The following is a 13,096-nucleotide window of genomic DNA, read 5'->3' as shown; positions in this document are numbered from 1 at the left end:
GTTCCCACTTCTGGAGTAAGAATTTCTTGGATGGGAAGCGAGCTGACCAGCTCAGCACGTTGAGATATAACTTACATATGAAGTTCACAGGTCTTACTGTTTTATAACCCATGTAATGAGGCAGTTCTCACTTTTAATTTTTTGACATACCTAGATCAAGATGCAGATCATTTCCAGCCGCTCTTTCCCAGTCAAAACACTCCCTACCAAAAGTAATCATGATTCTGGCCTCGGGAATTACTGTAGATTAGTTTTGCCTGGTGCGAATCTCTGGAAGTGGAATCATCCTTACGTTTCCTGAGATTCATTCATGTTTCTGCATGCATCAATTGTTCATTTTCTTTTTTTTTTTTTTTTACATTATTATGTAGTATTCCATTACGTGAAATTTAGATACCCATTTTACAGTGGTTGGACGTTTGATTGTTTCCAGTTCGGGGCTATTGTGAATGCAGCAGCTGAAAACATTCTTGTGCCATGTCTTTGGTGGATGGAGTATAAGTTCTTAATGAGAATAACTGTTCCTAGAATTGAAGTTGACGTTTACCAGCATGTATTGGCCATGCCAAATGGTTTTTAGGTAAATCGAAGGTGTTATATAAAACTGCATGAATCAAAGAATGAATTTAGTCAAGTATGGCTTATACTTGGCCTATCCATACTGATACAAAGGCACATGATTACTTTTGTGCTTCTTGACTGTAATAAATGTTTTAAACTGGAGGTTAATTTCCTGAAAGCTAAGATTCTCGTGTTAAGGTGTGTTTCTTCATGCCTTCCCTAGAAGGGGTGAGAAAAGAACCTTTTCATTAATTCTGCAAATAGGCATCATTTTGTAATTGCAGATTCTTACTGTGAAAAAAGTCACAAATTATCAAAAGCTCTGAGAATAAAAATAGTTTCATGGGGTGGGGGAGGAGGTTCCTTTAATTATATTGAATAAGATTTTAAAATATTCATTTATATATTTCTTTCCATATCATTTTGGGTATTGTGATGAACAAACTATTTGCTGCTAATTTAGAATCCCCGAATACTCTTATAAAAATTTAACTTCGCCTATATTAACTAGGCTGTCAAGCTTTTTTTTGAGGGCCTATTTTCCTCTCTAATAGATTACTAGAGGAGAAATCTATTAGCCTAGACTAGAGCATTGGTGGGTGGAAGTAGATTAGGGAAGCTGAACTCTGACAACCATTGAGGCATGCTGTGCTGATTTAAATTTTAAAGCATCTGAGTTTTATGAAAGTGAAGAATTAAGTTAGCACTCCTCTTGACAAGAGCAGAAAAAGGTTCTGGTGACCTATATCACACTCACCCAGGTAAGGTCCTGCCACTTCTTTGGAGCACTGAACAATACATTTTGAAAATGCTCCCGGAGGAGAACCCAGCAGAGTGAACCAACATTCCAGGGACAGCAGTCCCGTTCGGGGGGATTTTTCCTACACGTACATCTGCATCTGTAATGCAATAACATCTGTACAGAGTTATTGTGGAAGCTTTGTGTGTAACACTGTAACATCAGAAGCCATCAAGTGGCCAATGAGGAGGCGGTTGAAGATCTGTGTTCTGGGAGGGAACAGTGACCAGGTTCATTCCTGAGTGAAAGAAGCAAGGTGGAGAGTAGCCTGTAGAGTATGCTACCCTTATAAGAAAGGTGGGAATATGGAGATATGTAGATTAACTTGCTTATATTTGCATAAAGGCACACTGGGAGGATAAAGAAGAAGCTAATACAAATGCCTATCTATAGTGGGCATAAGTGGGTGGATCAATTACAAGTAGGTATAGGGATGAATCCTTTACATATATGTTTTTGTATTGTGCTGACTTTTTGAGTTACGCAGAAACCAAACAACCAATGAAAGTGAATCCATGTGGGCATGCCCTTTGCCGCTGAACTAGACCCGGAGTAGGTGGTAGAAAGGGAAGCTGGTTGAATGCATTGTGAAAGTGTCAGGCCATCCACGCCGTTTCTTTTCTCAGAAGCCAGGTCAGTGAGTTTAGTCATTCGAATGCTTATCGAGCCAGGCTGCCCCTCCAATGGGCTGTCAGTGGCATCCTGAAGGTCCAGGCTCTCCTGGAGCTGGCATTTCTGAAGGGACAAGCAGACAATAAATAGGTGATGGTGAAGGAGAGAAGGTTCATGCGGCTAGGGCCTTGGGAGGGAGGTGAGAAGAGACAGTTAATTGCTGATTGATATTCCTCTGCATTCGCTTTTGTGGATGGTGCATCTGTGGACGGCGGAGTCATGCACAAGACTATAAAGGGGAGTAAATTCTCGCTTTTAATTCTTTGCTACACCTGCCAGGATTTCATTTTTACCATAATATTATTATCACTTTGGTTAAGTTTCAAGTCAAGATAAAAACACATTATGTCAGGTCACTGGGCCCCCATCTACTGTAGTGTTGGCAGGAGACTAAAATTCAGTTGACTGAATAAAACATTTGACCATTGTAGTTTGCTTTCGCAACAGAGGGGCTGTATTGGGGATAATGTTATCTATATGGTTTGTGACTGTAATCACAGGTTGTTAGATAGACAAGGTATTGCTATGATAAGTATTTTTTTTTTCTGTTCAAGGAGTTGTTAATAAATTGTCTCTTTAAGATGACATATTAACTACAGAAAATTGAAGCGCACACACATGCACCACATAGCCCTCACATTCTATTCATGACAGTTGTCTGAAGATACCATAGAAATATTTCCATAGTAGATAGTGTAGAAATTTGAAACATATTTCTCCTATGTTTATTTTTTCTTGTTCTAGTCTTTTACTAGCACATTTCTCTTCCATAGTTTCTGAATTAGATGAAAGATTAATATGGTCACTTTTTAAAGTTTCTATGATGAAATGATTTTTTAAGAGATTTTTCTGTTTTTTGGGGGGTTTGATGAAAATTTTGGTGAAACTTGAGAAACAAAGATCAAAGTCATAGGAAAATGTGATGACCAAAGTGTTTCTTGCATCTCCAAATCTATAATAACTTAAGTCTAGCTCAGATAAGAAGGAATAACAGCCCAGACTTGGGAATCTGGAATTTTCCTGGCAACCAAAGTCCAAAATATGGATCTATCTGGAGCCAGCACATTCACAAACCATACTAGGTTTGCGATTTAATGAAGAAGGCAGAGAAATACAGATTCTTATTTCTTAATTATGATAAACCCCACTCTGTAGAGTAGCAAGGAAGTGCCCAGGGGTTTTAAGAATCCACTGTCATCCTGGGAAATGCACGAAAAGGCGATGATGGACTCCTGCTATTGTATTTCCTTGTTCTCTATTGAGTAAGAGACTTGGGCCATCTTTGACGACTGGCTGTTTCAGAATTTTGTCAGATCTGTTCTCTTGGAATCCCAGGCGACCTCAGGAGGACGTGATGTTCGCTTCCTCGTAGATCGAGGGGGAGGCAGTGACTGCAGGAGCTCTGCCCCTCGGCCGCCTGTGCTGGCCTTACGACAATGTTCCACCGCTTCGCCGGGCCTGGCTGGGGGAGGCGCTAGAGCTTGTCCATGATGGGGGTGACTGTCCCATTCTCCATCATTAACAGAGTGAGGCAACCTTGCAGAAGTACTCGATGAGGCAGGATGCTGCAAGGAACCTGGGAACTGAGAGGCCGTGTGAGGGGTGCTCCCCAAGCTGCGTTTTCTCCCTGAATTTAATTACCAGACAGGAAGTAAGAGCAACAGAGGTGCAAACATGAGACAGGATGACGGGGAGATGCAGCGAAGGCGGGCGGGCTGCTTCTGTCATGCCTTCTTGCCGTCCGGGGTGTCAGGTGAACGAGAGCCCTTTTTAAAGTCGGCATACCCAGAGCCGTCGGACAGTCCGTGAAGTCGTTCACAACTGATTTGGGGCCGCGGTCCGTCCGTGCTCCTCAGGGGAAGACCGGCTCCCCTGCGTGGAAGCCGTTTTGTTTTGCCCACGGCATCTTTGCAGGGACAAGTTGTTGCTCGTCACATAAACCATGGACCGCTTTTCTTGGCAGCAATTCTGTTTTCTAAATACGCAGTAAACGCAACCCGCTGGCGTCCACTTGACTGGAGCATTCCCGGCCAGCGTTCCTTGCATCTGCGCACAGCAGGATCCTTAGCCCCCTCGAGAGTCAACAAGAAGGATGCGTCTTTGTTCACAGGCAGTGTTAAGTGTTTTTCGCCAAAGCCCGAATTTGGATACTTTCCTGGAAAATAAGTGGATTCTTTCGTGCGCGTACTTTACGGGACAGTTTGCTTTTCTGTCCTGTAAAGAGTTTTGTAGATGGCTGATAAGCATTTGACTGTCTTCATGAGAGTCTCAAGGCAGTTTGACGGAATGGGTGTAAAATACCATAGTAAGGACAAGAGAAGTAGAAAGAGCTGATATTGGTCTCTTACTCTGGGGCTCGCCACACAGAATTTCTGCGTCGTATGTGTCATTAGACAGTAGAGGGGTCAGAGGACAGACAGAACAGGTTCAGGAGGCTGATTTGAGTCATGGTACTTTTTTTTCCCCCTATCGAGTTTATGCTGAATTTGCAAATCAATTTTAGGAGTATTACATTTTTCATTTTTTGTGTGTTCTTACGTCTGCAAACACAACTTTCCTCCACCATTTATTTTCTCTTTAATTTTTGTCAACTATGTTATACAGTTTTCAGTACAGAATCTTGTATAATTTTTTTTCATTTTTTTTCTTCTCACCCATCCCTCACTCCCCTCCCTTTTGGCAACCATCAGCTTGTTCTCTATCTGTGGATCTGTTTCTGTTTTGTTTATTCCTTTTTTTTCATTTTCTTAGATTTCACTTATAAGTGAAATCATAACGATATTTGTCTTTGACTTATTTCACTTAGCATAATATACTCTAGGTCCAGCCATGTTGTCGCAGATGGCAAGATTTCATTATTTTTATGGGTACTATTCCATTCTCTCTGTGTTTATGTATATATACATACATACACCATATTTTCTTTATCCATTCATCTGCCTATGGATACTAGGTTACAGGATCTTCGCTATTGTAAATAATGCTGCAATGAACATAGAGGTGCAGATATCTTTTTGAATGAGCGTTTTTGTTTTTTGTTTTTGCTAACTATCCAGAAGTGATATTGCTAGGTCTTATGGCATCTTCATCTTTAATTTTTTAAGGAATCCCCAGGCTGTTTTCCACAGCGGCTGTGCCAATTCGCACCTCACCAGCAGGGTACGAGGGTTCGCTTTCCTCCACGTCCTTGTGAGCTTTTATTTCTGACCAGTTGAGGTAGTGGGGTCCTCCCGTGTTGTCGAGAAGCACTCAGAGGGCAGCACTTAACAGCAGCACAAACAAGGAACATGGTGAGTGGGCAGGGAAGAGGAACTAAGCATTGTACCAGAGAAGGGGCATCTCTTGGCAAAATTCTGTTGAGCAAACAGCAGCTGGAATTTGTGTCAGGAGCAAACTTATTTCCTGGCTAATCAGGTTCAAAAATGAAAGTAAGCTCTACGAGATACACACACACACACACACACACACACACGCACACACGCACACGCACACCTTTTAAAGTAATCAGCAAGAATTCATCACCCGCCAGCACATCTGCGTCTACACTTTTCCCATGCCCGAGGTTGTCACCCGTGTGCTTTCACAACCGAGTTCCTGCCACCTTTTTCTCACCTGCAGCCGGCGACTTGAAGGATGGGATCCCAATGCTGAGCTGGGCTCTAGTTAAAACGCATCCCAAAACAATAATAAAAGTCACTGGCTGTTCCCCGCTCTTCCTCCCATGACTGTTGGATGACTAGGTAAGAAATGAACTAGGACGAAGGATGCGCAGACACCCAGCACAGGCCTCGGCAGGTGGGTGTTCCACGAATCGGTCTTTCCTTCGCACTCAGCAGGGCTTTCCGGCCTCCCCCTGGGTCCCGTCGAGTGCAGAGAGCAGTTAACACACAGACATCTTGGGATGCTTCTCCCATTGATGGGCACTGATCCTCGAGGGAGACGTGCCACTGTAACCTAGTGGCCTCGCCACCCCCTGGCACATGGATGCCAATTTGGGAAGTTTGGCATTAGTGGCTAATGTCAGGCAGGGCAGAAAGGAGCCGTCAGTTTATTCACCCCAAATACGTTTTGTAAGATTTCATGGTCTGAAATTCAGCCACTTACAGATAGCTCATCAGGCAGTTCTTGTAAGCAGGTTAGATTAAATAGCACACTCATTCCGCAGCCATTCTGGGCATCGGGCAAAGATTAATCATTCCTAACCCCTGTGTTTGAAGGTACCGTCGTAATGTGGAAATCTGATAGGAATGCACCCATAAAATATGTAGAGTTTTAGCGACCTGCATTGCTTCTAGTTGTGGGTTTCTGATTGAAGGATAACCAGGCAGCATTGTTTATTTATTTATTTATTTACCAACTCAGATAAATGAAAATAAAAAAGAACCCCTTTCCCCACCCTCGCTCATGGGCATCTCTGTAGCGACCACTAATTATAGACAGTCCTCAGTTACCCATGAACTCAGGGGTTCTTGCAAATAATCAAAACTCTCTGATAATCTCATGTTGGTGGTTCGTTCTTGTTTATTCTGTTGAACCAATCTTATTTTCAAAACCACTTTTGACAAAAGGAGTCACATTCGAGCAGCCACCGCAAATTCTGCCCAGGTCATCGCACGCATTTAATCATCCCTTTGGCCCTGTGATGTGGGCGCCACCCTCACATTACAGCTGAAGAGACAGAGAGGCTCCGGGAGGCTTCATGCAAGGTCAGCCACTGAGTCACGGCTGCAACTTCACCTCTCTGACTCAAGACTCATTTCTCTCTGTCTCTCTCTCTCTCTTAAACTATTGCCTGCCCACTGGTGGAAATGTGGCAAAACACCCTGCGAGACAGGAGGAGGCCAGGAAAAGGCTAAACTGGTCTCGAATCATCAATTTCGGAGTCACCCAGTACTGACGAATATTTGAGAGCGTTAGCTTCAATATTGATAAATATTGTAAGGAGCCAGTGACATGATGGATTAAAAATGCTTTGATAAATACAATCAGCAATAAGTGTACCAAGGGAGATGGTCAGTCCTTCAAGGCTGTGCTCGTAGGGAAGGCTCAGTGCCTGGGACTGTGTCTTCAGCCTTTCTGGGTTGTAGGAAGGTCGCCTCCCTGCCCGGGGGGGAGCTCCAAAGGGCTGTTTACACTAGTGATAGCCCCATCTGGTCTAGACAAAGAATAGCTACCAAACAAAGCAATAGAAATGAGGACCGTCTGGCCCAGGAGCACATTGGCTTATGATCTTTGGAACGTTCTGGCTAAAAGGCACACAGGCTGTGACAAATCATTTTGAAGCGAACCGTGTCTTCTCTCTGGGGCCCTTGAGAAACTTGCTCCTAAATGTGCAGAGAGCAGCAGACACGGAAGGGCATCGTCACATTTAAGCGTGTGGTAAATGACAGGAGCCGGTGGCCGGGAGCCCGCCTGCACATCTGTTGGGTGGGCGGCTGGAGCTCCGGAAACTGACGAATCGTTGCTTGAGCCATGTCCCCACCTTATTAGGGCACCTGTCTGATGTGTGTCTGAACACGTTCATCCCTGTGAAAGAAAAGCTCAGGCACACGAGGGCTACCTCATGACTTTCCTCTTATCGCTGTTCGTTTTCTGAGATCAGCCGAGACAGGCTCCGGGGTGCCTGGCGTAGGAACGGGCGTGCTCCAGGGTGGCACACGTCCTTGTTGAACAAATGAACTACAGATGCGTCTACAGAAGCCGGGCTCTCTTTGTCTGACCATCTGGAGGAAGGATGGACTCTTGATTGGCCTTCGTTCACAGGAAGCTTATAAAGTATGCCTTTCGGTTTGTCTTTTAATTGGAGTTTTTATTGAGGTAATTGTAGATTTATTTGAAGTGATAAGGGATAAAACAGAGATCCCCAAGTTCCCTCTACCCGGTCTCCCTCAGCGGCAGCATCTGGCAGAACTGTCGCACGTTATCACAACCAGGATGTCGACACCGATACATAGTCCACCCGTGCTGTGTGTTTGATTTGCGGATTTCATTTAAAGTGATTTTAAAATGGTGAAGTATGTTTGGGGAGAATAACAGCCAGGTTGTGGGCTTCCGTGGCAAAGGCGGAACCAGAACTTTCTGGACATCTGCTGGGTTGAGGCTGGTTCCAGTGGCAGAGGGGAGCTGAGTGTGGGATCACTTGAGGGGGTTCCTCGGTCGGGTAGGGGAGGTTTTCCCAGGGTGGCCTGGGGTTGAGAATGGTAAAGGACTGTTCGGCAGCACATAATGCAAGGAGGGAGCTTCGTTCCGTTTGTTCTGCCTTTTCCGGGGATGAGCCTTCCCCTAGCGGGTGCCCGTCCAGCCTGAGAGCAGCCCCAGCGCCAGCCGCCAGCCCACGTGGACGGAACACATGCGGCGGTTCAGGCTCGCAGGGGCTCTGCGTCGGGTCCACACCCAAATCCCAGACCGCACCCTCTCCCTTCCGAGGCAGAGTTTCCAGAAGGTTTGAGAGGAATGAGTGCTGCCTTTGTCATTCTTTCCTTTCACGTGGTTGTTTTCTTATTGGATTCAGGCAACCAAATAATGAGGCAGAGGCAGCCTGGGGGTACCTCTTTTTATTCATTATTTGGCAGGTTCTTCGCAGTCCCAAATCTCCTCTGTCCTCAGCAGCCCATCCAGCATCAGGCCCTGGAAAAGTGGGCCATTCAGGCCCCTGGAAATTGAGTCACCTTCTCCCAAGGGAGAGAGTCCCTGAGCATGAAAACGGGCAGGGCGAGGAGCTCTTCGATTGCTGGGACCCCTGAAGTCACTGCCCCACGGAGCCTAAAGGGGGGCCTCTGAAGTGGGAACATGCTCTCGGTCCTATTTAGGTGGAGAAGTACCACCCGGCATTTTTATTCTCCTGAGTGCAATCTAGCATTGCAGGTGAGGAGATGGAGGTTCTCCCGCCCTCCGCATTTTAGGTGTAGACTCGATGTCTGGATGTCAGCCTGTACCGGTGGTAACTCAGAGTTTCCCCTCTCTCCTGAGCCAGGCCTGCCGTTTGGGGTGCCGGCAGCCCTTCGTTCCTTCCCGCTTCCGCTAAGGCCGAGCCCAGAGAGGCAGCATTTGCATAATATCCCTTATTTGGTTTGCTCTACTCTCTGCCATAGATTAGAAGAGAAAAGACACACCTTTCGCAGAAATTGCTAGTCCTTAAACAAATAACCGTGCATAACAGCAGCTTATTATGTGGGAACTTTTCTTCCCAGGAAAAGCTAATACAATAAAATGCTTCGGCAAATATGCTTATAGTCTAACATTATTTAATAAGGTTTTAAGTATCCGTTTTTCAAATCTGAAGCTTCTGGAGGAAATAATGTTATATTTTACTTGGAGAACAATTTAGTCGAAATGACCCTTTCGAGGGATTTGACAATGAACGTGTTAAGTTATTCCTTTAAGCATTTGTGTGTAATTGGTTCTCACGAAGCTGGTTATACCTGGCAGAATTGTTTTCCTGTATTTAACGTCATCGGTTTACTAGGTTATTCTTAAGTATCGAACATCTACTTTAAGACGTATTCTGATATTTTAGTAAATGAATGAATACCAGAAAAAAAGGATGGTGAATTTTCTGCTTGATTGGCTTTGGGCTTTATTTTTGATCCAAAGGTTTGTCTCAGTGATTCCAAATATTCACATATCAGTAAGCAAGCAGATAATTAGGTTTTTCAGATTGTCTCAAAATGTCATTATTATATAAACAAAAGTAGCCGCGAGGGTCGCACTCGCCTCCCAGATTTCATAATGATTTTCTCTAATGCTTTTGAGAACTTTGATTTTATTCAATTCAGTACATACAGGCTTGCTTTTGTAAGTTAAGGAAAGTGTGCTTTCTTCCCACCCGACTTTGTGTATGATATATAAAGATTTAAAGAAGAATATAAAAGTCAATTTTAATCAGACATAGCCAGTTAAATTTTTAATGTATTTTTAAAGGCTTTTCTTTTTTTTATGTGTATAAATAGTTCATACAATTACATTTATAGTGTTTCTTCCATTTCTTATTCAATGACATATCCTGGGCATTTCCTCATTTTGCCAAGTCTTTCCCCAAAATACTGTATATACCTTTTGAACCCCAAGAAGCCCAGTCCTAGCTGGAAGTGCGCGTCATGGCCCAGTGTGCCACCACCTCTGTACTAGACAAGGCCCCAGTGTGTGCGTGTGTGGGGGGGGTGGGGGGCGGAGGGGCGGGGCATTAGTTCCCTCTCCCTCCTCCTTCCTCCCCACGGGTGTGTCTTCTACATGTTTATTTTTAGGTCTACTTTCTCCTTTGCCAGTGAATCAGAAGTGGAGGCCGACTGGCCTTTCGTTGCACACTGTCTGCCTGCGCACATGCCCGCTGCAGGCTGTGGGGAGCGGGCTGGCTCCGCTTGGGACGTGGACGCTGCCCTGGTCTGTATCAGCCTGGCCAGGTGCGACCAGGGCGGGGGCGGGGCGGGGCAGGGCAGGGCGGGGCGGGGCGGGGCGGGGCTTATGATGCCCTTTCATGATTACTTTCAGCCCAGTGATCACAGGTCTCCATGTTGACTTCTCACTGGAAACAGCATCTCGTTCACGAGGGCGAACCATTTCTTAGTGGCCAGCGTAGGGCTGGCTTGGCTGGTCAGACGACCATGTGACCCGGGTCCTGGGTCTTCGACTAGAGCTCAGCAACCAAGACTGAGGGTTAAAGGTCAGGAGCTGCTCTGGCTGCCAGGATGCTGGCCGAGGGCCCTTCAGCTCCCAAGTTCCTGAGAATCGAGGGAGGCAGGACCGGAGCAGCCCTCGCCTCCCCCACCTGGGCTCTCCTCCCATCTCTCTGCCCACTGAGCGGGTCTCAGATTTCTTCCTTCACTTTAATAAGGAGCGACGCATTGAAAAAGCCATGTTTCTGAGCCTGACTGCGAGTCCCCCACTCAACCTGAGCCATCTCTGCCCTGATTTTTTTTCTGTTGTCTAGAGCACAGCTAGCTGTTTGGGACACATAACTCATTTCATTGAGGTACGAGGGCATTTTGAGATACAGGTGCCGCGCCATCCCCATCATTCGTCTCTGTTTATTCCTGTCTAAATCTGTCACGGGCCTTGATGGCTTAGGCCCCGGCGAGACCCGTGAGCCTCAGGTGGTCTGTGCACAACATCACTGATTGCTCAGCCCCGTGTGGCCTTCGGTTCTGCCCTTTCTGTGATTATAAACCTTGCTTCTCTTCCTCTTATTCTTCTTCCTATGTGGAGACCTCGTGCAACGTTATTCTGTCTCCTTCTTTCCTCTCCCTTCGTTCAGCATTCATTCGTTCATTCATTCACTCATTCGCTCATTCATGTATTCATTCATTCAGCTTTATTAGGTGTCTTGTATGTGGCCAGATACAAGATATGTTTGAGGCCGCACTTACAAGGACAAGCAAGATAGTCCCTGCCTTCCAGGGCTCCACTGCTCCTTACCTGGGAGCCAGGTGAGCAGCTGAGTGTCCAAGGTGGGCATCGCTCTAATGGTGGGCAAGGGCCAAAGGAAAGACAGAGGAAAGTGGGCACGAGTGTGTCCAGGAGTCAGGAAAGCCACCAGTGGTACAATGGCAGCCCCGGATGAGTTTTCTAGGCCAACGCGGGGCAGAGCGAAGACGGCATGTAGGTGGGGGGAATAGCACCTGCGGAAGCCAGCCTAGGCAGGGCGGCCTGTGGTGAGGGCCAGCTAGCAAGGTGATCTGTGCGGAAGCCACGGGCCGAAGGTACACTTGGAAAAAGGAGCCTGTGGCCACATGAGGAAGATGCTTGTGTGTCAACATGATACCAATAGCTTACCGCTTCCATGGTCCTTATTATGTGTGAGACGCTGTCTGAGCGTTTTACAGATATCAGTCCATTTAACCCTCATAACACCTGTAAGAGGTAGGAATTGTTATTATTAGATTAAAAAAACAAAAAAAAAAACAAAAAACCCCAAAAACCGAGACCAGAGAGGCTGTGATTTACAGGAAGGCATTCAGACAGCAGGGAGTGGAGCTGGCATTCAAGCAAGGGAGTCTCCCCTGGGTGACCAGATGGCCCATAGTCAGCTCTCCCAATGGCCCAGCTCGCTGCCCCTCACGCTGCAGAGCAGCCGGGGGGCAGGGAGCTTATGATGCCCTTTCATGATTATTTTCAGCCCAGTGATCACAGGTCTCCATGTTGACTTCTAACTGGAAATAGCATCCTGCTGGTCTGCAGGAGCTACGGAAAGGTGTCAAATAGTGGGGAAGAGGGTCTGAAATCTGTGCAGGTAATTCTTTTTCTTTAGAGACAGGTGGAGACCTGATCCGGGAGGGCTGCTCAGAAGTCCCTGCTGTCTTTGTGGGGGGATCTGGTAGAAGCGTCTTGTAGCATTACTTTCTCAGAACGATGTGTGCTGAAAAGGCAATACCGGAACCTGTTCTTAGAGCAACATTGGTTATTAACGAAACACGCTGTGTACGCCGATGGAATCTGATGTTTGCATTAAAGGAATACGTTCATGTGACTTAATGGTATTTTGCTATATAATAAAAGGAAATTTTTTTTTTTTATGAGACACTTAAGTCCCTGCTACTTCTAAGTCGATGAGAAGCTGGCAGTAACACTGACAGAACCTTTGGGAGTCATTGGAGAAGGGGCAGCAGCTAGTCCGTGACAGTGACCCTGACTGGTACCTCTTTCAAGAGGATTGTTTTTTGTTTTGTTTTGTTTTGTTTTGTTTTTTACCATTTTCTGGTTATAGTAAAATATATACAACATAAAAAACTTTACCGTCCTAACCATTTTTAAGCATACAGTTCAGTGGCATTAATAAGTACGTTCACATCGTTGGGCCACCATCACCACCGGCCACCCGCAGAACTTCTTCGTCTTCCCGACCTGAAACACTGCCCCTCATTAAACACCAACTCCCCCTCCCCCCTTCCCCAGCCCTGGCCGTCATCCTTCTACTTTCTGTCTCTGTGAATTTGACTCCTGTAGGAACCTCATATAAGTGAAATCACACAGAATTTGTCTTGTCGTGTTTGGTTTATTACACTTACCATTAATGTCCTCGAGGTTCATCCCTGCCGTCGCGTGTGACAGGATTCCATTTGTTTTCAAGGG

The 13,096-nt window shown here is 45.8% G+C and overlaps 1 protein-coding gene and 1 non-coding gene across 3 annotated transcripts in view; both read left to right on the top strand.

The window, feature by feature from the left end:
* The window catches only part of CAMK1D (calcium/calmodulin dependent protein kinase ID), a 336,799-nt gene that overhangs the window by 63,116 nt on the left and 260,587 nt on the right, over positions 1-13,096 (top strand). The gene's annotated exons all lie outside the window — the stretch shown is intronic.
* Positions 1,236-1,366, top strand: LOC118608837. The gene has a single exon (XR_004953211.1). It is a non-coding gene; the product is annotated as a U6atac minor spliceosomal RNA (small nuclear RNA).

Source organism: Rousettus aegyptiacus, unplaced genomic scaffold, assembly GCF_014176215.1.
Source record: "Rousettus aegyptiacus isolate mRouAeg1 unplaced genomic scaffold, mRouAeg1.p scaffold_m13_p_10, whole genome shotgun sequence".
NCBI lineage: Eukaryota > Metazoa > Chordata > Mammalia > Chiroptera > Pteropodidae > Rousettus > Rousettus aegyptiacus.
This window is presented reverse-complemented; position numbering and strand designations above follow the sequence as displayed.